This window comes from Macrobrachium nipponense, chromosome 21, assembly GCF_015104395.2.
Source record: "Macrobrachium nipponense isolate FS-2020 chromosome 21, ASM1510439v2, whole genome shotgun sequence".
NCBI classification, from domain to species: Eukaryota; Metazoa; Arthropoda; class Malacostraca; order Decapoda; family Palaemonidae; genus Macrobrachium; species Macrobrachium nipponense.
The window spans coordinates 61,023,819-61,039,827 of NC_087212.1; the positions used below are offsets into that span (position 1 = coordinate 61,023,819).

At 36.1% G+C, this 16,009-nt stretch overlaps 1 protein-coding gene across 1 annotated transcript in view; it reads left to right on the forward strand.

The window, feature by feature from the left end:
* Positions 1-16,009, forward strand: part of LOC135198069 (opsin Rh5-like) — a 707,912-nt gene that overhangs the window by 655,422 nt on the left and 36,481 nt on the right. The gene's annotated exons all lie outside the window — the stretch shown is intronic.

Below are 16,009 nucleotides of genomic sequence, written 5' to 3' on the forward strand. Positions count from 1 at the left end.
TGCAGAAGATAAGAGGCAATTTGAAAAGCTATTAGATATGCTACTAGAATACAACATTCAACAAATAAATCACCTGCCAACAAGAAAGGAAAATACTTTAGACCTAGTATTTGTGAACGAGATGAATTATGTTAAAGAAATAATAGTTTTAATAATGCGAGTATTTCAGACCATAATGTCATAGAATTAACAGTTCATTCCAAAGCAAGTGAAAATAGAGATAAGCAAGAAATGAAAAAGTGGGAAGGATATGGAAAATACAACTTCTACAGTAAAAATATAAAATGGTCAGAAATTAATGAAGAATTAAACAAAGATTGGGATAACATTTTCGTAAGTGATGACATAAGGGTAAATATTATATAAAATATTGGAGAAAATAGTGGAAAAAATATATACCGAAGAAGAAAGTAAACATCATTCATGCATACCAAGAGACAGAAGGATCTTGTTCCAGAAAATCAGAAAGTGGAAAAAAGGTCTTGCAAAAGAAAAAAATGCATGGAAAGTTATAGAACAAAAAAGTAAGATAGAAAAATGCAGAACAAAGAATTTATACAATCAAAAGAAAATGAAAAACGGGACTTGGAAGAAAAACCCTATTAAATATCAAGCAAAACCCCAAACTATTATACTCATATGCGAAGAAGATGAATAAAAGAAGAATAGAAATAGGCCCTCTGAGAATTGAAGGGAGATTACACGAATGAAAAAAAGGAAATTTGCAACATACTGGCAGAACGATAAGAGAGAATTCACCCCTAGAATAGATAATGAAGATAATGATATAGAAGTAAGGGAGAAAATAGTGAATATTTAGCTGACATAGAAATTAATGAAGCTGATATTGTGCAGGCAATTAATGAAATTAAAAAATGGAGCTGCTGCAGGGCCGGATGGAGTCCCTGCTATTTTGTTAAAGAAAGTAGTTCATTCTATCGCAAAGCCACTTGCAATATTATTAAGACAAAGTGTAGATACAGGCAAGATTTATGATGAGCACAAATTAGCATATATCACCCCTACTTTCAAAAGTGGATCAAGACTAGAGGCAAGTAATTATAGGCCTGTGAGTCTAACATCACATATTATGAAAGTGTATGAAAGGGTAATGAAGAAAAATATTATGAAACATTTAATAAAAAATAATTTGTTTAATATAGGACAACACGGTTTCGTACCCGGAAAAAGTACACAAACCCAACTGTTAGTCCACCGTGAGAACATATTCAAAAATATGAAAGCGGAAAATGAAACAGATGTGGTTTATTTAGACTTTGCAAAAGCTTTTGACAAAGTAGACCATAATATATTAGCAAAGAAAATTAGAAAACACAATATCGTAGATAAAGTAGGAAGATGGTTAAAAGAATTTTTACACAACAGAAACAGATAGTTATTGCAAACGATGAGAAATCGGATGAAACCAAGGCGGTAATATCCGGTGTGCCACAAGGTACGGTGCTAGCTGCAATATTGTTTGTTATTATGATTGAAGACATAGACAGTAATGTTAAGGATTCGGTAGTGAGTAGTTTTCGCTGATGACACAAGAATAAGTAGAGAAATTACTTGTGATGAAGATAGGAACGCTCTACAAAGAGACCTTAACAAAGTATATGATTGGGCAGAGGTAAATAGGATGGTATTTAACTCTGATAAATTTGAATCAATAAATTATGGAGACAGAGAAGGAAAGCTATATGCATATAGGGGACCTAATAATGAGAAACAATCACAAATAAGGAAGCAGTTAAAGACCTTGGTGTGATGATGAATAGGAACATGTTATGCAATGATCAAATAGCAATTCTGTTGGCAAAATGTAAAGCAAAAATGGGAATGTTGTTACGGCACTTCAAAACAAAAAAAGAAAAGCTGAACACATGATTATGCTTTATAAAACATATGTTCGTAGTCCCACTTGAATATTGCAATATGATATGGTACCCACAATATCAAAAGGATATTGCACAAATAGAGAGTGTACAAAGGTCCTTTACAGCTAGAATAGAAGAAGTTAAGGACCTAGACTACTGGGAAAGACTACAATCCTTAAAATTATATAGTCTAGAAAGGAGAAGAGAACGCTACATGATAATTCAGGCATGGAAACAGATAGAAGGAATAACAGAAAATATCATGGAACTAAAAATATCAGAAAGAGCAAGCAGAGGTAGATTAATAGTGCCCAAAACTATACCAGGGAAAAATAAGGAAAAGCACACGGACATTAATCACTACGCACCAGCATCGATAATGCAGCGTCTATTCAATGCGTTGCCAGCTCATCTGAGGAATATATCAGGAGTGAGCGTAGATGTGTTTAAGAATAAGCTCGACAAATATCTAAACTGCATCCCAGACCATCCAAGATTGGAAGATGCAAAATATACCGGAAGATGTACTAGCAACTCTCTGGTAGACATTAGAGGCGCCTCACACTGAGGGACCTGGGGCAACCCGAACGAACTGTAAGGAATGACAGCCACGCTAAGTTGAGAAAGCACTATACTATACTGTATCTTTCAAATTTGAAATAACTCAAGACTGACTAAATTTAGGCGGAAAGTAAATCCGTGGAGGCTGCAATCACCCGCTCGGGCAAGTTTTTATCGGTTACTCGGGGAGTAAACCTTCAATCTACTTTGTTGTTGTTGTTGTTGTTGTTGTTGTTATTGGTCATGATGAATTTTAGGATAGGATATTTATGATTTATTTATCATATTGGAAATGTGAAAAATAAATAATGTGCACGTTAAATAGGTCAGCTAGTGTGTGTGTGTGTATATATATATATATATATATATATATATATATATATATATATATATATATATATATATATATATATATATATATATATCTGGTTTTGGATTTACCATAGATGTTTGTCAGCGGTTTATAGCAACAACTTTTGCTTGTGTCGTAAGTGTACTTAGGTAAGGTATAGTTCCCATAGTTGTTAAAGTAAATAGGGAAGGTTACGTTTACGTTAGTATGAAAGAAACTTTATATCTTTGTCTCGGTTAACCCCGAACCATTTTCTTTGGAGCATGAACAAAGAAAACGTGTTATACGAGAACCTTTATTTCTTCTTGCTTCAGCATGCACACCCTCACCTGCCACCCCCCCCCCCCCCTCTCTCTCATCTCCTCTCTCTTCCTCTCTCTCTCGTCTCTCTCTCTCCTCAAATCTCTCATCTCTCTCTCAAGTCTTTGGAAAGGTAAGTCCATCTATGACACTGGTCAGTGACATAATTTCTTTTCTACATCCGCGCTTTGGAATTCCTTTCTGCTTGTGTTTTTCCTAATTTATAACCTTTATTCGTTTAAAAATAAAAAGACATTAAATAAATAAAGTTCATGAAAAGGCTGTAGCAATCTGTAACCATTCCAGGTAGTTATCTTTTTGCGTTATTAAGACCCAGTGTTTTAAGCTCTTAATAAATCCAAACATTAATCACCTCCGCAATTTGTAGCATTACATTGATTTATAAAATAACTGGATACTGGAATATTTTGTCTTAACTTGGCCCTTGGATATGTTCTTAAAATCACAACCCTGTGCCTCTAAGGTACAGAAAATTCCAACTGTCTCAAATCCCTCATGGAATTTTTTTTAGAATTTCCAAATTTACATTTTATCCTGCTGAATTTTATTAAAGTTGACATTTACCTAGAAATTGAAGAGTTGAACAAACACTCCTGGGTCTGGTTAAACTTCCCAATAAGAACATTCTCTCTCTCTCTCTCTCTCTCTCTCTCTCTCTCTCTCTCTCTCTCTCTCTAGATTATTGATCTTAAAGACGTCATGCATCTGTATACTACAGGAAAGGCAGACCAGGCAGTGAAAATCCGGTTTCATCCGCAAGGTTATTTGCCAGCAGCTTTACACTTGCGTGAGTCACACTTCTCTTCATGGTAGATGAACCATTGCAACATTGAAACAAAGGACCCCGTAGACATGAACATTACTTTTTAATCCTTTTTTTAATTATCTTAATTTTTCTGTCGTGAAAGGCGTGGGACGACTTTGATTTAGGTCACTTGGGAAGAGATGCATCATAGCATCATTTTAAAGGGGAAAGACAAGCAGTGAACAGAGAGAGAGAGCTATCCCAACTTATCGCGTCTGTATGGGTGAGAGGGCGTGGCTTTTGCTTTTTAATGGGGAAAGCGGTGGAGGGCGATTGTATGGATCTATATTTTTTCCTCTCGCTGCTATAGTAACTTCAGCTTTGGTTACCGTGGGAAACGTTGGCTATGAACTTAAATACATTTTGGCAGCTACAATGTCGGTTGCATATTTTTTCATCAGATATGGAAAGATAATACTATATTACTCATGGAATTATAACTTATCCCAATCAATTTTCTTTCTACTTGTTGTGGACCTCCCTGAAAAGTTCCTAGAATATTTCTTGACTTTACGTTTGCATTTTGTAAATGAGATCTGACTTGACTGTAAGAAAGTGTAAGGAAAGGAAGACATTGTGTCTAACCTTGAGGGAGTCGATACACCTTAAAAAAAAAAAAAAAAAAAAAAAAAAAAAAAAAAAAACCTGAAGCCGAGGGGAAGTTCGACACTTTAAGGAATCGTGGGCAGCAAACAGTCACTGATTTTACATTAGGTGCTCTTCTTCGTTCGTCAATATTATGTTTATAGTAAATGTTTGATTTTTTTCTCAACCAGAGATGATAAATGTTCATTAAGTAAACCAGAAATTTTCTTTTAATACGAGGAACGTAGGAGGAACGCCATTCCACTGCCATTCGAAATCCATCATTTGGTTCTGAGTGATCGTCATTATAATGGATATGGCACTGCGTCAGTGCATCTCACATTGTGCAGTGTAGGCACTGCTGAGGGGCGTTTGCAGTGTCCTTTCAGCCCCTAACTGCATACTGAAGGGCGTGTGCAGTGTCCCGTCAGCCGCTAACTACACCAACTTTCAAGCCTTTTAGTTTACCTCCATCCCTTCTTTTCTCCGGAATTGCTGCCAAATCTCTATTTTCTTAGTGCACCTGGGGTTTTCTCCCAGTTCCACCTATAGATCCTTGTATGTCATTAGTTTTATTTTCTGGATCTCTTTATCTTGCTGTCCAACCACTCTAGCTAGCTCTCCCTCTTTTCACTCTGTTAAGCGCTGAATGGCTAAAAGTGCCCAAGTGCTTGGCTTGACAGCTAAAATTTAATAAAGGTAAATTAGATGAAAACCAAACCACCGTCGTCATTGCCTTCTCTGGGCACTGTATGGAGCATTTTAGAGGCACTGCATAGTGCCTTTTTGAGGCACTACATTGTGCCTTTTTGAGATACTGAATAATGCCTTTTTGAGGCACTGCATAATGCCTTTTTGAGGCACTGCATGTACTGTAATAAAACCCAAGCTTCAACATGGTAAAAGAAACCGAATATCTACCCATTATCATAAGAAGAAATATAATGAAATAACCAGCATCCAACTTAGCCGCAAATACTGACTAGAGAGAGGACAAGCAAAAGAGAGAGAGAGAGAGAGAAAAAGAGAGAAAACACTTGTCCATCTTTTTATCTGCCACAACAGTGGGGATACTCCAGCTTACCCCACTCCCAAACCTACCCTATTCGGAAGGTCAAGAAGATCACGATGCCTCTGGGACCAGATACAATAGCGGCCCATCAAGATTTAGTTAACCAGTCCTCCCACCAACTATAACTCATCCTTTTTCCATAAATACCTGTGTACCTTTTATCTTAACATTTACTTTTGTAACTCTTACTGGATGATCTCCAGGGCTCGTGTCGAAACGTCAGAGGAAATAAAACAGTCATAACAGAACAGAATAACTTTACATAGCCTTAGGAAACAATCTACTAGCTGCATGCATTCTGTCGTAGAAAAAGCTTTTGTATCACTTTATTGATAAGAAATACATTTCCAGTTTCGAAATTAAAATGCATGAAGAAAAGAAAAGCTCTCTGCCATAACCATATTGATATCGTTTCTTACAGTCATTTTTACATTATTTTACGTCTCACGAGTTTTGCTGTATGGAATATTATAAAAAAAATTATAATAGAATGAAGCCATTGACTAGTCGTACAAATGATAGTAAAATTACGTTTTGGAAGCTTGGGCTTAGGAATGGACATGGATATGGTTTACAAGAGAAGTCATGAGTTGTAGCATATATATTTGAGCTGTTATTTTTACTCAAACTCAATTCTAATTCAGGTATTAACACTCTATTTCACATTTTTTCTCTACTATAATATAATGTTAGGAGATCTAAGCTACCCATCATGAAGAGCAATAGTCTTAACACCAACGCTCAAAAATAGAAATGATGATAAACAAAATTGATCACAATTTGTACACTTTACTGCGTAAAATCAACGAGAACATACTAAAGACGTAATAAATTAAGCAATGACTTAAAATGACGAATAGCTGAATGAAAATCAAAAGAAAAAGAACAACTTGAAAGTTGAACATCAATAAAACGAAATTATCAAAATGAAGACTACAATGATTGGGCAAATATGAATTATTATACGCTGAAAGATTAATAATGGAACAAGGATAAAATTCCTGTGAAAACCTTCAATTTAAGCATGCAACACTCGTCAGCCTATTACTACAGAATACGCTTTAATACAGATTTTTCCCGCAACATCAATATTCTTCCATCGATTTCACGAAGTTCAAAGACCTTTTCTTTACCGCGTCGTATTTTCGTATGGTCACGGTAAAAGTAATGGTTTATGCTGTAGTTTTGCAGAGGACACAGTTCTTTATCAGTTTTGATTATTTTCTACGACAAAACAGTTAGGGATCTTATTTATTTCAGTTTCTACTTCAAAGACCCAACTCAATAACACACGATATCATAAATCTGAATGTTTGTTGTTTACGAGAGTGCTGAATCACAAATAAGCCATAAGAAATGATAAGCAGTAGCACTTGTTATACTTTCTTTATTAAGCAATGCATAGCGAAATTGAAACAAATTTTCATGAGGTGGCAAAGACTGCTTCAGAAAAAGCACGTTAAATTGTTTAGAACCATATCGTTAACTTTTAATCATGAGTACCTGAACAAAGGGACATTGGATCATTGCTTTAGTTCAACATTTAATTTCTCCATATTAACAAAGTTAAATTTAAGAAAAGATGGCACAGTCACAAAATTATTTTGCCCAAAATACGCACACAAGATTTTACAGCATGAAGCACCTACACCAGGCGTATAAATATCTGCACATTCTATAAACTACAGAAACTAGGAAAAGCACGAAAGTGTTTTCAAGAGGAGGAAAATGAGAATAGATGTGAGGAAAGATAAGTTTATAAGAGTCAGTGGAAACCCTAAAGATAAGGCTATGTCAGCAAGAATGATGAAAACATGGAAATAGTTGACTTCTATATTTTAAGTGATTAAATACAATGGGTGATGTTAGGATGAGAGAGGAGGCGAGTCACGATGGTATCCAGGGTGTTTCCAAAGACTGGCAAGAGATCGGAACGTCTAAGGAAGCCTAGGTAGGAGTTTGGGTAAGGAGAAATAGTGGTTCATTGCTACATGGAAATAAAATTCATCCTCGTAATACTGTCAGTATTTTAGACGTTTCGGTTAATCTGAACTTTGTACAAGAGTTAAGATATATCAGATTAAGTAAAATGCTATCAAAGTATTAGGGAGTTTCTATCTTTGTCTTCCTTTTCTAACGGATTGGATAAATGACATTTTAGTCTATGGCCCCATCGACCTTTTCACTTGAGAAAAAATACTATTTCTAAACTTGTCCTCGGTCTGCAATCGTTTGATACTCTCTTTTGGAAATTATTTTTTCCCTTTGTTTGTTTCCTGCCTTTGATCCAGTATTTTATCTGTTCTGTATTTGCAGAGGCTGCCCCCGCCTCTGTCTCTATTAGGTCTTGCTTTTGTCTCCATTTACTCTTAACTGCAGCATCCCCCAGACTTCAAGCCCCCAAGATTCTAGGATTGATCGCGTAATCACATCACCGACACCGTAATTAGAGGAACGGAAACTAGTATTGTTTTTCTTAGAATTCTTTTGTTACGAAAATCATTGTGGGTGATATAGGAACGTTGCGTGGAAAAGGAAGCAATGTTAGTGTTGATGAGTTCTTTTCAAAATGACTGGCGTTATCGATAGTTGAGGAATGACAAGGAAGGACTGACTGACCTGTTTTCTTTCTGGCTGACTGATATGGTATAAGTTCAGGATTAATCTATTATCTGCCAAGTTAAAAACCCTATAGAAATGGAAAATTCGAGGGAGGAAAGAGTTAACGTTTCAAAAATAACATGACATATAAATGATTTGTCTTCTTGCCTTTCTTCTAGAGGAACACTCTCTGGTCCTTTTAATCACTTTTTTTCATGTAAATACACGAAACGTAAATTGAAGGAGCTGGAAATTATTGAAAAGCGAGTGCTTGATACATAATAAAATTTACTGAAAACTAGTCGCATGAACGTATAGATAAACATCGTTTAAGGACAAACAAATTAGATGTAAAGAGATAGTTCTCCTAGCCTAATACCCTACTTATTCGAGTAGGAATTAACTTGTCTACTTCATTAGAGCCTCTAGTCCTTGGAAGAGAATTAAAAGCTTTGGTTCCCTTTCCCTCTCCTTTTGTTTCAGAGCCGATTTACCGGCTTAAATTAAAATGATTTAATTTGCGTGCCTTTGGATTTTTCTATTTTGAGCACTTCAACCACAAATATTTTCGACCTTATGGTTTATAGTTTACTGTGTATATTTTATTTAGAGGCGAATCATGATTTTGTTCCCTCGTTCACCCCTACGAACTTACGTTTTTCAAGTATTGATTTCAATTTTTTTTTCTATATTATGTTTACTTACGTATTCTGGTTCTCGAATTAACAGCAAGTTTGATATGGAACAAATTGAAAAGGTGATTGAAGTGTATTAAAACATATTTTTACCATTTTTGGAGAGTCATTATTTTGACTTTTCCTTATTGTTCTATCTATGTAGAATTTCAAACCCTATGTTCAGAATTTACTCTGCACGAAATAAAATGAAGTAAATCTGAAAGCTTTCAATTATATAAAAGCCACAGTGATTTATTTAGGTATGAAATCTCCCTCAGCTCTAGGATGCTTTTAAAACTTTTTACATCACCGATTTATAATTCAAAGACTGAGGAAATGACAGATGTATTATATAAAAGTGTGAGGCAATTGGTATAATTAGGTCTGAGGGACAGGTACCTCATAATTTATGCGATTTTACGGGGGAAATAGATTTTTAAATGCTTACACATTTTGATATCGAGTATTGGTAACTCTTGACGTAAAGTTTTCAATAAAATGTTCAGTTGTCAGCTAACAATTGCAGATTGAACTGTTTGTATTCGTTGATGACTCAATCATGATACTGAAAAACCAAGAATAAAATTTGAGCGTTCTTTACAGCAAATCACATTATTTATACAGTTGTTATTTAAAGCAACTCTCCATTTCCACACGCCTGTCCTTCAATTATATGGGCTAGCGTGGCTATCAACAGTTTGTACCGAACACGTGTTGGTGGTGAAGGTTAATTGCATGAGTAAAATAATAAGGAGGGAAGGCTGAGTGTTGTAAATGGTACGGTGAGAGGGACCGTAGCCAGTTATCCAATATGTTGTTCGGCCGCTGAATAAGCCAGCCTTAGCTTGCTCTAATACCCTCAACACAGATATATGGCCGCATTGTGCTCGCTCCCCTATAAATTCATCCCGATCGAAGTCGCCCAAAGTGATGTAGCTTCGGTGACTCCACTGATTAGGTGACCCTCGCCTCCCTGCCTGTAATGAGGCCGGATCCCACACAATAGAGGATTACGGGGCTCTATAGGATCTAACTCAGGATCAGACGCTATTAATGGCTCTGTTCTCACTTGCTTCACATGGGAAGAGGAGCAGGAGAATCACCTCTGTGCGATACAATGCTTTCAAAGTAAACAATCGTCTTCCTTTTTATATTTTGTTTACATGGGGATGTTTCTTTATTCGCTCCGTTAAGTTTTAGAGTTTTGTTTTCTATATTAGAAAGGCGGAGTGTGCGTGGTTTTGTTTTATTTGGGCCAATATTATTTTTCATATATTGGTGTGTTATCTAGGTGCAATAATTTTGTTTCATTTGGCATGATAATAATTGTTTTTTATAAAGTAATTAATCTTTTTTTCCCTCTTTTTTTTCGTTTATACAGTGTGGTGTACCCTGTTCCTGCATTTTACAAATGATTTTTTATCGCAAATGGTAAAAGGAGAATTTATATTTCTTATAGGTTGCAGTGATTTGTTTGTTAACTTTACTTGAAGCAATCATTTGTTTTTTATTTATTTTTTTCTTATTTGGTGATATGTTTTTACTGGGTTCTGCATTTTCCTTTCTTTTATGGTTTTCTTATTACGAAGATGCTTTAATGTTAAAGTTGAGGTATATAATAAGATTAACTGATACTGGAAGTTTCGTTACTGGACTCGTTTTTGTTCGAATGCCGCATTTTTATAATAACTGATAGCTTGAAACGGTTGTTACTGCGATAACTTCCTCGAGAGAGGCCCACAAGTCCGATATGGTATACGGCTAGATTAATATCTGCCAAGTTACAAACCTTATAGAAATGGAAAATTTGCACGAGGAAGAAGTTAACGTTTCAAAAATATGATGAATCAGTAATGATTCTTATGATGTAAGAAGATGTACATTCGAAGAAATCGATAGGCACTGATGTTTACCCATTGGCCAGTGGCTCGTGGATAACTAATTCGAGATTTGCGTATGTCTAGCTCTAAGTTCATGTTAGAATCTTGATTTTGTTAAGGTGTGTGCAGCTGATTTTAAATTGCAGTGTATGTATGCCTCACAGTTAACCTAACGTGAACTAAGGTATGTGCGCCATATACCTGATATGAAAAAGAATCTCCTTTTCTGTTTATTTTTCCATTTACTAAAGAATACACCCTCAGTTTGAAGGAAGTCAAATAGTTGCAAGTGTTCACATAAAAATTATAAGGCTCATTAAAACAAGGCGAGATCCGACATCCAGCTTACTCAGTACGCGTGCAAGATTTTCCCCTCACGCATAAGTCGTAAACATATTCCTAACTTAACGTGAAGTGTTATCCGTAATTAATACTCATACTTTGTACTATTCATACTAACGACAAGGATCAAATTAAAAGGACGCAAATTAAACACGCTCATATATTCTCAGTTATAAGTGGAAACACAAAATAATTGAACAGAAATATAGCTTCTAAATTCAGTACACCATAGGGTTTTTGTACACCCAACAAGAACAACAAAATCAACAAAAATAACAAAGTTTACTCCCCGAGTAAGCGAAAAGGTTCCAATGTTCTTTCTCTTTGCGTATACTTTGTAGGTGAGTGAAGTAGGTTTGAATCACCAGTAGTAGTCTCTCTCTCTCTCTCTCTCTCTCTCTCTTCTCTCTCTCTCTCTCATCTTCATTTTACCTCTATCGCTAGGAACAACCTCGTTAATCCGCTGGGTCATTTTCGAATCCTCTCCCATCTAAGGCTAATAATGAAGATATATCCTTCGTCAGATGCTCTCGTCCAACTACGCTAAGAACCCTTTCATTAATTCTAATGGGGGACGTCGAACCCCGGAACTTTGTGCTTTAAGTGATGGAAATAGCTACTCCTATCAGGGATAGGCAGTGAATGAATGAGGCTTTTTAGAGAGAAGAGAGAGAGAGAGAGAGAGAGAGAGAGAGAGAGAGGTGACGTAATATTGTAATTTTATGTGATATAACTAAGCCTGAACTTGTATCTTCGTGGAAAAGAAAATGATCCTTTCGTTTAATGAGCTATAACTGGATTCACATTGAAGTCTTCTTTAATTGGTCTAACTTAGTATAGCGATATAGTAATGGTTGTATATTTCACTGCCTGTTAGAGTAGCTGTCCAAATTAGGATCCCTTGTCACAAGTGTTTTATTTTTGTAACCAGTGGAAACTTGAATCAGTTGATGAGCAGCGTAGCAGTGTTGCTTTGAAACCTGTTTTCGTCTATGTTATGTATCTGAGTGCTAAAGAAGGTTACTATCATAGCTGAAGCTAGACTTTATGTCTGTGTGTTTATTAAAGCCTGTGACCATTATGCAATAACAATGGACATCTCAGTAAAATAGTACATTTCCAGTACCGCAATAAAACTGTGGCTAAATCTTGTACCATCTGAGACACACAAAAACGGGATAATGCAGCTATAGCTAGTAGGAATTCGGTCCATCTCATAATAGATAATCTTAATTCGGACATCTGAAACGAACTAGTTTGGCGCTTGATTTAAATAGCATACACTAAATACAGACCTAGTTATTATAGACCACTTTTGGTGGCTGAGTCATGTTCTGATCAAGCCGCTAGGCAGCTTGTCGGGCGTTGAAGAATTTCCTTAAGATGCTCGTTGCTTCTCTGCAACAAACCCCCTGTATGGTGCCACATCAAAAGATGCCAATCCTCTTCTTTTGTTCTAAATAGCGTGCTTTCTCAAGGGCGTCAGTGGCGTTCAACTTTGCCAGGGAGATATGTATCACTGCCCCATGTGGTCCCATTGCTTAGTGGCTGACGTGGACCATCAAAAGAAAGAAAGAGAGAGGGAGGGAGAAAGATAATTATATCAGTCACGAAAACGCTAGTTTGTGGAAAAAGTAATTATATGATATCTGGCAGCTGACTGGAAGGAAAGAAAGCAACAGGTACAATATTCCTGCCTCAGATTTCAGTGTTGTCATACTTGTTCATTAGTACTGTAACTTGCATCCAGATTTTAAGGTTTCGTCACAAAACAACTTTCCTCCACTTGTTACCCATCATCCTGAGCAATTTCTCAGCAAATATACTCATTTGTCGATGGTTGTGATTTTTCCAAAGGGTTGTATAGGTGCAGATTTCAGAAATTCATGGTCTTTGTCCTTCCTTTCAGTGGTCTCTAAAAATGCTGAAAGTGGATGTTCAAGTCTTGTCTACCTGCCATCAGAAATGAGATATTTTTGATACATATAATTAGTTACACTAGGACCAACTTGTCAGTAGATGTGATTGTCTAGCCTATTTCTACTGGTTTATATATTTATATATATATATATATATATATATATATATATATATATATATATATATATACACACACATCATAACGGTCCTCCTTATAAATTTACCGTTCATGGTGTTCCACGAGGTGATGCCCTAGAATCTCTCGGACATCAGTCTTTACTTGGTAATATGATAATAAGATATAGAAGATAATGCAATTGATGTTGCAGTTATTTGGTCCCCATTTTATATGTAGTTACCATCTGCCTTAATGAAGGTCTACAACGTACAAGAGTAGTTGGTTGGGCATAATATATTCAACAACTAGTCTTGTATTATCCATTTACTCACAGTTCATATGAGTAAGTGAAATCATTCAATTATTCTGAATAATAATTCTTGTTGTTTCCTAAAGCCCCGTCTACACGGTCGAGCTTTGCCCGACGAACTTTGTTCGATGTGACGTCACATCGAACAGAGTCCGTCGAGCAAAGCCCGATCGTGTGGACGGGCCTTTAGGCTACAAGCTTTCATTTTCGTCTGAAAATATGATTAGGCTTTTAATGAAGCAGCGCCGTGCCAGTATGTAGTTTTACCTAAAGGCAGCCCATAGGGAAGTCTTCTTGAAGTATTCTATTCAGTCAATAGAGAATTGGAGGATAATTTCTTTCTTTTCTTTTTTTTTTTTTTAGATGGGATTGGGTCAAATAGTACTTAATGCTATGTCCCATTGTCTCATTTTCCCTGACATCTACTGGACTTATTTTTTTATGGATACAATTTCGTTATGTTTCTATGGTATTACTATTTAATGCTATCCGTCGATGGTTCAAGTCGTAATTTTTACTATGAGGAAACAGAAACCTACCACCACGAACCACTCTATCGAAAAGATATAAATCTCTGGCAGAAGCAGACATCCAAACCGGAGAACAGAATTCTAGGAAAGGATGCACAAATGACCTAAAACAGGTTGCGTTGTTATTATCACTGCTGTAACTAAATGAGGCCTTACGAACAATACCTTTCTTGCGGCAATGGCTGAAACTTTCATTAGATGTATGTCAAAAGTTAGATGTGAGTCAAAAGTTACTCATAAATAGTTAAAGTTTCAGATTCATTGAGCAAAGTTCCATTCACCTGAAGGCCGAGAGCTACGAGATTTGCTGAATACCAGCACTAATATGCATTAAATATGCTTCGCTGTCGAACTTCTCAGTTCCAGAGGTCTTATATTCCTTACATCGTTGGACTGTGGAACGGTCATCCGGGGGATGTTGTGCAATTAAACCCTATAAAGTTTAAGCGAAGATTCAAGACATTATTACCCCAAAACAATTCTCATTGTCCTTTTAGTGATTTATTTACATTTTTATCTGTTTATTTATTAATTTGTTAGGTTATCCTTTTTGTAATAACATACCATCTTCCTTTATTCCCCGCTATCTTCTGTAATTTCTTTGGAAGCTTGAATTTCAAGTCAATGGCCTCTGCAGGCCTGTTCCACATGAATAGGGTTCATAACCTTAGTAATAATAATAATAATAGTAATTAACGACTAAAACTAGGTTTTATTTTTCTATATTAGAAAATATTATGCGGCTTTGTCTGTCCGTGCGCACTTTTTCTGTCCGCCCACATCTTAAAGGTTACTGAGGATAGAAGGCTGCAAGCTGGTTTTTTTATCATCCACCCTACAGCTATAAAATATACCAAATGTAGCCCTCTGGCTTCAGTAGTTTTTATCTAATTAAGGTTAAAGGTAGCCATAACCGTGCTTCTGGCAATGGTATAGGACAGGCCGCCACCGGGCCGTGGTTAAAATTTCATGGGCCGCGACTCATACAACATTACACCGACAACCCGGAAGATAATCTATTTTCGGTGGCCTTGATTATACGCTGTAGCTACTGTACAGAAAACTCAATTGCACCCAAGAAACTTCTGTGGATTTTTTACTTGTTTTTAATTGCAACGTCTAACAGGTAAAGGCCTTTTCAAGAAATTTCCCAACTATCAGTTTCGATTCTAATCATTTGCACAAAACAAAATCGTGTATTGGACGATACTAATATATACATAATTATGCACAATATGCAATTGTTTCTTTGTGTAACGTTGAAACAAAGGGGGCTAATCATTTGCAGCTGTACCTTTGAGAGAGCATCTTTCATTTATCAGCAGAAGCTTCAGCGGACAATGATGAAACAGACAAAGCAGAGGCATTATTGCCGGCAGAGCTCTTTTTCTGGAGATCAAAGACTCGATCCTCTTAACGAACATTGAGCAAAAGGTTCTTTTAGCAATTTCTTTGAACTTCACTTAATCCGAGCTGTTGACAGGAATGCCTCATCCACCCACGGAAACGTTGGGAGGTAAATTCGGATAATTCTTAGTCATGCTTTATCAGTTTGGCTTTTTATCTCAAACTCATTTCGTGTTTAATCTTAATGAACCGAAGCATGCATGAACTTTTCATAGCACGCTGAATAAACACTGCTCGACGTCGCATTGACCACGAGATAATATATAATTTATATTTAAAATCATTAAGAATAAAGTTCAGGTTCGTTAGTGATTTTTAGAACTGCTTTGAGAAAAATGTAGATTTTGTGAGTAACAGTTTTTGGGATAGGTTAATGTAACTCGCTGGTTTTGATGATTTCCAATACAGATTTAGTAGAATCCTGTTGAGGCTATAAACGAGGTAAAATTGCAGACTATGCTGTTTAGTTATGTTTGCATAAAGCTGAATTTTTTTTTTATCAAGCGCTTATTACAAAGCTTTGTCAAAGAGTCGAATTAATTATTAATGCTCTAAAAATTTCAGCGAAATTTTTATCACGTCTTCACGTTTATCTCGCGGATAATTTTTCCCTTCAACATCTACGTGGCTGTCCACTAACGAACTTAC